At 54.7% G+C, this 9,966-nt stretch overlaps 1 pseudogene; it reads right to left on the reverse strand.

Moving 5' to 3' along the window:
* Positions 1 to 7,665: 7,665 nt before the first annotated feature.
* On the reverse strand, positions 7,666 to 7,838 carry LOC142766174 (U2 spliceosomal RNA; annotated as a pseudogene).
* Between the last annotated feature and the right edge of the window lie 2,128 nt (positions 7,839 to 9,966).

Here is a 9,966-nt window from a genome sequence, read left to right on the forward strand (position 1 = left end):
CACACAAGAGAGGAAGTAGAAGTCTCGGCCTTGCTGGCCCGATCAAAGGCCGCCCGGACCTCCGGGACCACCGGGCCTGACCAAGGGTGCGGCGCCCTACCGGCTGCCCCAGCGTCCACCCTTTCTCACCAAAGGGCTTGGCCAGTCGCCATGGCTTAGAGCCATGGTGGAGCTGCATTGGAGCAGGCCGGCAGAGCAGGGGCTGGGCTGCACGTCCACCCAGGGCCGGGGTACCCTGGGCTTAGTCGGGAAGGCCGCCTTGGGCGACCACCCGCCAGCTAAGCAAGCGACCCCAGAGCTTATAGCTCAATACAGCGGTGATAGCGGGGTGAGCCTTTTGCCCACCGCGGAGCGTCACTCCCCTGCTGCCGCACCCCGAAGAGAGGCCGCAAGTGGATCCCGCAGGCATAACACCTTCGCGGGTCCAAAGACCCCAGACAGTCCTGCTGGAGAGGCCAGGCGGTCAGGGGTGGGTTCAGACCCACGCCCTAACCTCAGGACAGGGGAAGAACGTATAAGTTGCGGTGCAACTGCCCAGTCAGCTCCCGAGGGAGCCCGGTTTGGATGCACCGCAAGCGTAAGAAGGAAGCGGGAAAAGAGAAGCGAGAGGAGAAAGAAAAGAAAGAGTGAAAAGGGTTGTCCCCCCTCAAGGGGGGGCATCCAACCCCGGCCCAAAGGCCAAAAATGTAGTCCCGAGAGGTAGGACTACACTTTGATCTTAGCCAAAAGGCCGAGAAGCCAAAAGTCGGTAGAGATCTTGGATCCAAATAGGATCCGTATCAGATATTAAGCTGATAAGAACAGAGGTTTTCAAAAATGTTAGGAACATTTCTGACCGAAAAGGAAAAACTTGTTCTCATTTTTTGTTCCTTCAACCAGAAAGGAAGAAGGTGGTGTATCGTGAACTGTGTATAGAGAAGGTGAAAATAGGAAATAGCAGGGGAGAAAAAGTGAAAGGGGCGTGTGTCGTGTAGTATCGCCTCTTATTTTTGCGATGTCTTTGGGAGGGTGACTTTGTCAGCACGTGGCCCAGCGAGTGACAGTCACTTTATGGCCACGTGTGCGCAGTACACTTCCCGAGAAGCTGCAATGGTCTCGCTCACTGCAAGCTTCTTAAGTAACCGGAGATATCTCCGGCTGCAGAGTTTTTTGAAAACTCTGTCATTTGCCGGGTCCCAGGAGCCAAGCATGCCGACGACGACTGCTTCGATCGTGACTCTCTGGTAGCGGCGGAGCAAGAAGTCCCGAACTGGTTCGTATTTTCGTTCCTTTTCCAGTCGGGCTGCCTCGAGTGCTTTGAGCCGGTTGTCAAAGGGGCAGGTCACGTCCACGATGATCGCCTCTTCCCCCCTGGCGAGAACGAGGTCGGGGCGAAGGTTGGTGGTACCAACCGCTCTGTTCTCATGCGTGACCGTGAACTTCTTGCTGGCGGCTTGTTTCACCCTCGCCACAATCTTGTTGTGACGACTGGTGTAGGCCATGCTGTGGCGCATGCAGTGACCCAGGACGTGTGGCAGCGTTTCCACTGCGTAACCGCACACACGGCACCGTTTGTCGGCGGAGGTGGTCCATGGGTTGGCTCCATTCACAGGTAGGAGGTTCAGGCGTGCCCTGTGAATGAAGCGCCAGTCGCAAAAGCGGGTGAATTTGCCGGAGCGCATGAAGTGGGAGCTGCTCGGGTCTGCGGCGACGCATTCCATTGCCTTCCCTTGATTGGGCATTTCTTGAAGGAAGCGATCGCGTGCCCGCATCATTCGGAAGCGCAGCGTTTTCACCACTTTTCGTCGTTTCTTTGACGTGAGAGTTTCCTCTCCGTCACACGTGATGCTGGTCCCCCCGTCCTCGAAAATTTCCCAGGTGACGTGTAGCCTGCGGGAAGCCTTCCGAGCCTCGGTCCAGACGGACTGCAGTTGTGTCGGCCGTGCCTGGAAAATGCCCTCCGTTTCGCCGCTGAGGTAGCAGGCGAGCTCCTCGTTGGTGGCCTGCCTGCGAATGCGCTTGGAGACAATTTTGGTTAGCGCTTCGAAGGCAAGTTCCCGGACCTCGAGATCGGCCGAGGTCAGAAGCTTGAAGGCGTTGTCCACGCGGCAGGCGTCACTTGTGTCTGCGGCGAGGGGGATTCCAGCTGCTCCGGCCGCTGCGCTGCCGTAGAGGTAGTTGTTTGCAGCGTTACCTGGAAGATAAAGAGTTTTCTTTATCAGGGGCCGGAGTGCGTCGTCTAGGCGGGCCCATTCCGCCTTGCCCACTTGTCCGCACCGCATGGCGAAGTTGAGTGCTGGAAAGACAAAAGTTTTCAGTGCATCAATTCGCTGCCATGGGGCAAGCATGGACTCGAGCAGGGTGCGGCCGACGGAGATCGCCTCATCGACCTTAGAGCGGTCTTGGAGAAGGCTGAACCCGACGGGGCGTCCTAGAAAAGATTGACTCTCGTAGTCACTGATGCGAGGGATCTCTTCTCCGTCGACGAAGAATTTCGTGTCCCTAGTGCCTACGGGAGTCCTACCAGAGAGGTGCAGGCTTCTGCACTTCTTGGGGTTCAGCCGAAGTCCCAGCTGGCCCGCGAGAGCCGCCACGACGTTGATGCGGTCCTGCAGTTTCTTGGGGCTGTCCGCCAAGGGGGTCAAATCATCGGCGTAAGCCAGCACATTGTGCTGCCTCTCACCTCCTTGGACCGCCCGAATGACTGGATCGAGCACCAAGTTGAAGAGCAGGCCGCTCAGTGGGCAGCCCTGTCTAATTCCGGCGGAGATTGTGACTGGGGCCGTTGTCCCAGCTTCGGCGACAATCCGGGTGGCGTTGTCTCGGTAGAGGTCTGCGATGATTGCGCAGAAGTCCTCTCCTGCACCTGCACCACGAAGAGAATCGATTAGTGCGTTGTGCGGAACTGAGCCAAATGCGTTGGCGAAGTCGAGAAAGGCCACGCAAAGGTCACCACCGCCGGCCCGCGCGGCGTCCAGGCGCTCCTGCAGCACGAAGTTGTGTTCAAACACGCCGTCGTGCGGCAGGAACCCCTTTTGACACCTCGAGAGCACGTCATGGTCACACACCCACTGCTGCATGCGGGAAGCTAGGCAACCCGCATACAGCTTGGAGATGGTGTTCCCAAGGGCAATGGGTCTCCAATTCGTGACCTCACTCGGATCACCCTTCTTGTGGATTAGGATGGTCCTCGTTTCCTTCCAGGCGTCGGGCACTTGCTTGAAATGGAGGCACACGTTGAATGCTGCGGATAGAAAGAGACCATCAGGATCATGTTCTTTCCAATGACGGTAGGTGATCCTGTCACTGCCGGGGGCCGTGTTTTCGCATCTGCGAAGACGGGCCGCCACCTCGTCGCTGGTGAATCGGCCGAGGCAGATCTCTGTCATGTCGTCCGGGCGAGCCTTGTTAAGGAGCAGGTGGGTGTTTCCTTCCTTCGGCGCCCATGTTTCAGCAAAGTGTTGCTCCAGTTTGTCGAGCGGAATCTCGCAGAGTTTTGTTTCGCCCTGTACGATGACACGAACAGCCCGACGGCGGTTGCGACGATACAGGCTCTGTATCTGCTGGGCGTTGTTCGGGTTGATCGGGACGCGGGGTTTTCCACCGGCAGGGTTGTCTGGAATTTTCGCCTCCCTCCTCACCGCCGATACGGCCTCCTCCAGGATGGAGAGGAAGTCGTCCCAGCGCTCAGCAGTGGCGGGCTCCCGAAGCAGTTGCCGGATTCGCTGGGTCTGCTCTGCGAGTACGCTTGTGTCGTCGATTGGCCCGGAGAGGGTGATCTCGCCGGGGTTCACTGTCTGTGGGGCGGGGTCCTGTGACTCGCCGCCTGCGTCGTCTATCGAAAGTCCCTCGGGTGACGTTGGGGGTGTGGGGGAGTCGACGCTGTGGCTGACACTCCTGGCTGATGGACTTGGTTGAGGGTTCCCTTGTGCCGTGTCCAAGCTGTGCTGCGGTGCTCCTTGTTGACTGGTCCTCTGAGTAGCGCGGGCTGTGTCTGGATCCTGCTGGAGACGGGACGAAAACCGTGACCCTTCTGGTGGTGACTCCTCCTCGCTGGTTGCTGATGGAATTGTCGCATCCCTGGAGCTCTGGCTTGGAGAGCAAGCTGTGCTGCCTAAGAGAGGAGGGAGAGGGGTAAGGGCCCGGTCCGGTGATGGTGGCCGGGAACGCCGTGGGTTGTCGTGGTCCGTGTCGCTGTGCGGTGACTCATGTTGCCGGGGACTCGGCGTGATGGAGGATGCATTTCCAACCTGTGAGAACAGAGAGGCACATGAAGACCTGTTCCTCGCTGTGGCGGCCTCGCTAGGCGTGGGCGATGGGGTGCCCGTAGTTGCCGAAACCCGGTCAGGGATTTCCTGCAAGTCACCTAGAAGGGGGGAGGAAGGTGTGAGTGCCAGCTCTGTTGGTGCTGGAGAGTCCGGCGTTGCGCTCAGTGTCGTGCTGTCCTCGCTTGGTGATGATCCCGTTGACGTCGTTGAGTTGGAGCTCTGTGACGATCGAAGGGTCATTGTCCGTGTGGCTTGGTTGCCGGCAGCAGCGCGGGGGGGTCGGCCAGTCGGAGTTGCAGTAGGTGCCGCCCTCGAAGTCCTTGAAGTCGTTGGTCCCTCGTTCATGTGCTGTGCTTCCTGTCTTTTGTGTTTGCGCATGTGGTTGTCCAGTCCCTTCCTTGTTGTCATGGTGGCAGGGCATTGTGGACACTTGTGCCTGTTGAGGTCGAGGGGCGACAGCTCGTGTCTACCTCTTGCGATGCAGGAGTGGAGTGTGGGATGCAGCCCAAGGCCGGTCGTGGAGCATAGGGTACAGGTGTATGCCACCTTTACTTTGAGCTCATGCTCATCTAGTAGATGCCGCACCAAGCTTTGTCGCCTGCTTGTCCAGCTGATCCCGGAGTACCGTACCCCACATTTGTCTATGGGGCAGGTGAAGCTGTGTGGGATTGGGAAAAAGACATCAAGGGTCTGTCCCTCCTTGCCTAGCTGGGGTTGGTTTTGGGCATCTCGCGGCCTCGGTGCAGTGGGCGTCCCGGTCTCCCCTGTATTCCGGGGACCTACCTCCTCGGACATCACCTACTGGTGGGCGAACACTTCTAAAGAAAACAGGATTATCACGGCCGGATGTACATCATTGTGAGAACACTTAGGCATCTTGAGAAAAAACACTTCAATAAAAGACGGCACTGTACACTTGAATGAGAAGTAGAAAGATGGAGAGGAGATAGAGAAAGAAGAGAAGGAAAAAAAAAAAGGGTGGGGGGTGATCGTCAACCCATGTTTAAGTGTAGCTGACGACCTAAGACAAAGGGGAAGAAAAGGAGGGAGTGTGTGACCTCCCTCCAAAAGGCCGAGAAGCGATGCAATTCATTAGCACGTAATTAAAATCCATTCTTTCACACCTCGTACTTAGTTCTGGCCAAAAGCCGGGCAAACAGTAGCAAAGCAATTCCGACGTCCACCCATGCACAACCAGCATTGTGCACCGACAGCGGCAGCGCTGGCTTCACGGCATTGCTTTTATCCCCAGTCCGCTTGAAGTTTCTAGTTTCGCTTACAAACATGTTAAAACTGAAACCTTCTTTTTCCCAGAGGTCGAAGCCACGCGTGCTTGCTTGCATGCGTACTCTCTATGCGCCCATGACGTCACACCAAATGCTTGCTGGCGAACATTATCAGGCATGTCGCGAGGGATGCTACAGCATTTGTTTTAAAAACTGATGCATAGTGTACATGTCCAACTCGAGCACCAAAGTCTGGAAGGAAGGAAAAAAAAAAAAAAATGACTGTGCAAAATGTGAATACGTCACCCATCCAACATGGCTTCTACGCCGGCTGCCCAAGCAACGCCTCTGCAACGACGCCCACAATCATCGGCAAAAAGGTGGTGCCTTTGGCTGCTTCAGCACGCTCAACATATGCCTTGCAAGTTCCGACGTGGCGGAACACCGCACCGAGGTCGACGAAGGTCCTGCCGTGAAAGGCAGACCCGGGAATGCGTGCGAAACGTCTACCGCGTGGGTTGTGAAGCCGGTGAATGAAGGATCATGTGGCAGAGGGTGACGGAACGTGAGTGTGCGACTTGACGCTGCGATGTCGTTCAAGCGTTCAACGGGCCGGCAGGTTCTGTCTGTCGTGGTCGAAAACGTCCGAGTTTTGCTGATTCCGAGGGGTAGGAGTGCTATGGTGGCGTGTACGAGGCGCTGGTGCGGCGCTCCGTCGATCGTGCCGGACGGACATGAGGCGGCCGAAGGCGGTCGTGAAGTGGTCGCGGAAATCAGTGGAGAAGTACTCGCCTGCGCTTTTCGTCGAAGACGCGCGACAGACGGTCTTCGGGAGACACGGGTGGTTGCACAAATGCGACCGTGCGTCAACGTGCAGCCATATTCGTGGATTATTTCGCCCCATTACGATAGCTTCGTCACTGCGCTCGCTGGTGTTGCTTGTTTTTGTTGACCTTCACTTGTGGCTCACACCCACTGTGGGGGATTGGCTGGTTTGTTGTTCTGCTTCTTCGACTTCTACATACTCGGCTTAGTGAAGCTGTGAGGAGTGACGAGTGGGTACGGAGGCAAAGCGCGCCCGGGGCGTGATCTCACGCGTCCTGGGGTCCACGTCGCTTCAGGTACGTGCGTGGTGCGTCCGAACGTCTAGTGCGCAATTTTCTTGGAACTTCCAGCAACTGGCAATTCCATTGAGGTGAGCGTGCGAGGATGTTCGTTGTAATTAACGAGAGCCAACGGTGGATGAGCTGGTATGAGATGGTGTTCAGAAATGAAGTGTTTGATCAACAAGGCGATGCCCGCCGTGGTGGTCTGATGGCCGTAAGGTACTCGGCTGCTGACCCGCAGGTGGTGGGATCGAATCCCGGCCGCGGCGGCTGCATTTCCCTGTGCTCAGATTAGGGTGCACGTGAAAGAACCCCAGGTGGTCGAAATTTTCCCATAATCATATGGTGGTTTTGGGACGTCAAACCCCAAAGGTCAGTGGACATAGGAAAAGCACATCGGGGCTTTGCCGCTCCACCGTACAGCAGGTGTGTGCGGAGTGGGTCCTGTGGCGTTCTTTGCGATTTTAATTTGTGATGGGGAATAGTGTAGATGCGTAGACGTGGCGAGAGCACGCGTCTTCAGGTTCAGACGCCGCGTGAAGATGTGAAATAAAAATGCCTTCGCTTGCCACTGCAACTGTAAACAGAAACACCAACCAAACCCCATTTTCTAGAGGCTTTTTTTATTTTTCGTTGCGAAACGGGTGAATTCGAAAAGCGGAAATAGCTTGGCACATACATACACACTTCTACACACATACATACATACACATCGCACATGCATACACATCGTATACACACTTCTAGCTTTCCTCCGAAACAGTAATGATAATTTCCTCAATAGTTTTATTAATATGAGTAGGAACGTTAAAAAAAATAAGAAACTTGAGTATGTACGTGTGAACATAACAAAATAAAAGAGACCCTCCATATATGAAATACACACGGAAACATTTATTTTCCCAGAGCAATCGTAAGTGTAAACACAGCTAGCGCACTCCCTGCACGCGAATACCGCGTCAGCCGGGGCGGCGTGCCGCCACCGTCTCGGACACTCGACGCACCCAAGCCGTTTACCCCGGTATCATGGGTAAATCCGAACACTCCTTCTATCATTGAATTTATTGTCGAACTCACCCCGCAGGGGGTGAGTGGGCCGATCCCGGAGGTAGTGCAATACCGGGCCAACCCGTGGCGGAGGTGAAGCAAGCTTCAAGCACTCCGCCGCATCACAAAAATAAGTTTAATATCTTGGATCCAAATAGGATCCGTATCAGATATTAAGCTGATAAGAACAGATACTACACAAGGAGAAGTTTATTCAACTCTCAACGCATGAAACAAAAAAAACAGTACAGTATGCACCGCCGGGTAATCGGCTGATAACTACATCAAATACATGAGTTACTTATAGCACAGAGAAAAAAAAAACAGAGTAACATTGAACAACGGATGTGTGTATATACAAAGGTGAGTAAACAAGGCGTACAGAGAAACGAAAAAAACACGCGGGCTATATACATATTGAAAGACGCAGGCAGACTAGGTACGGCGAGCAGGCAGGGCGAGCAGAAGCGTTTATTCTGCGATGTCTGGCTCGGCTCAGAACCACACCAAGAGAGAGGACGATGATGATGGGTATGTGCAAGTGAGAACGATGATGATGGGTATGTGCAAGTGAGAACGATCAAATGCTTGGAATGTGCTTACAATTTCCCCCCCCCTCTGCGAAGCGGCCAACCTGGCCGCCAGTCAGAGATCGGCCGAACGAGTAACAAAAGGCTTCATGCGTGAGACGTGAACTATTTCCGTGCTGCGCAGACGGCGGTCAGTGACAGACTGAAGCGGGGTGACGAGGTAGTTAACTGGAGATGTCTGTCGTACAACGGTGTATGGGCCAACATACCGGTGAAGAAATTTCTCGCAAAGGCCCGACGCTCGAACCGGGGTCCATAGTAAAACCTTATCGCCAGCATTAAAGGCCACGTCGCGTCGTTTTTTATCACAGCGATGTTTTCTCTCCTTTTGGGTTGCTTCCGTGTTTTTGCGAGCAATTTCACGGCATTGTGTGACTCGGGCTGCGAACTCTTCTGGGAGCGAGGTACTGCTTGGAGCCGGTGCAAAGAAAAATGCCGTGTCGAAGACCGAGGAGGCAGATCGGCCGTACACGAGAAAAAACGGGCTGTAGCCAGTTGATCGTTGTACCGCAGTATTGTATGCGAAGGTGACAAACGGTAAAATGTTATCCCAATTTTTGTGGTCAGGATGCAAGTACATCGATATCATGTCAGAGAGTGTTCGGTGGAAGCGCTCGGTAAGGCCATTCGTTTGCGGATGGTATGTAGAAGTGGTTTTATGCACTGTATTGCACGCCTGCAGGACTTCATCCAGAACCTTGGAAAGGAAGGCTTTGCCACGGTCACTCAAAAGGACGCGAGGGGCTCCGTGGCGCAAGACGATGGAGTTCAAGAAAAAATTGGCGATTTCTGTGGCGGTAGCAGAATGAAGAGGTGAAGTCTCGGCGTATCTTGTTTGATGGTCGACTGCAGTGACGATCCAACGGTGACCGGAAGGTGTCAACGGCAAAGGACCATACAAGTCTATTCCGACAAATTCGAATGGTGTGGTGGGACAGGGAAGAGGCTGAAGGAAACCAGCAGGCGGGGATGTGGATCGCTTGCGGTGCTGACACAACGCGCACGAGCCCACGTATTTGGCCACCGTTGTGGACAAGCCAGGCCAGAAGCAGCGCGTCTTGATGCGATCGTAGGTCTTGTGGAAGCCTAGATGACCGGCAGCAATATCATCGTGGAATGCTTCCAAAACTCGAAGACGAAGGCAGCGGGGAAGAACTGGCACCCACTTGTTACCGGTGGGATGGTAAATGTAGCGCTTAAGCACACCGTCCTGAAGGCGAAATTGTCGAAGCTGGCGTCGCAAGCGGCTGTTGGGTGGTTTAGTGACACCGCGAAGGCGATCAATGAAAGACCGACAGTAGGAATCTGCCAGCTGAAGTGAACGTAAATCGGAGTTCGAAGATAGCTGCATTGGATCCAGCGATGCGAGCGATACGTGTTGTGAGGCAAGCTGGGTGTCAGAGTCATTCGAACGCGATGCGGTGGACGTATTGTCACGAGAGAGCGAAAGTGGGCACCGGGACAGCGCGTCGGCATCATGATGACATTTGCCAGACTTGTACGTAACTGTAAAGTCGTACTCTTGTAAGCGCAGTATCCAGCGCGCAAGACGTCCTGACATATTCTTCATTGATGAAAGCCAACAGAGTGCGTGGTGGTCGGTGATGATGGTGAAGTGCCGACCGTAGAGATACGGGCGGAATTTCTGTATCGACCATACGATAGCCAAGCACTCCTGCTCCGTGATGGTGTAATTCCGCTCAGCTGTTGACAGAGTCCGGCTAGCGTAGGCCACAACCTGCTCTTTAGA

The sequence above is a fragment of the Rhipicephalus microplus genome, chromosome 6, assembly GCF_043290135.1.
Source record: "Rhipicephalus microplus isolate Deutch F79 chromosome 6, USDA_Rmic, whole genome shotgun sequence".
Taxonomy (NCBI): Eukaryota; Metazoa; Arthropoda; class Arachnida; order Ixodida; family Ixodidae; genus Rhipicephalus; species Rhipicephalus microplus.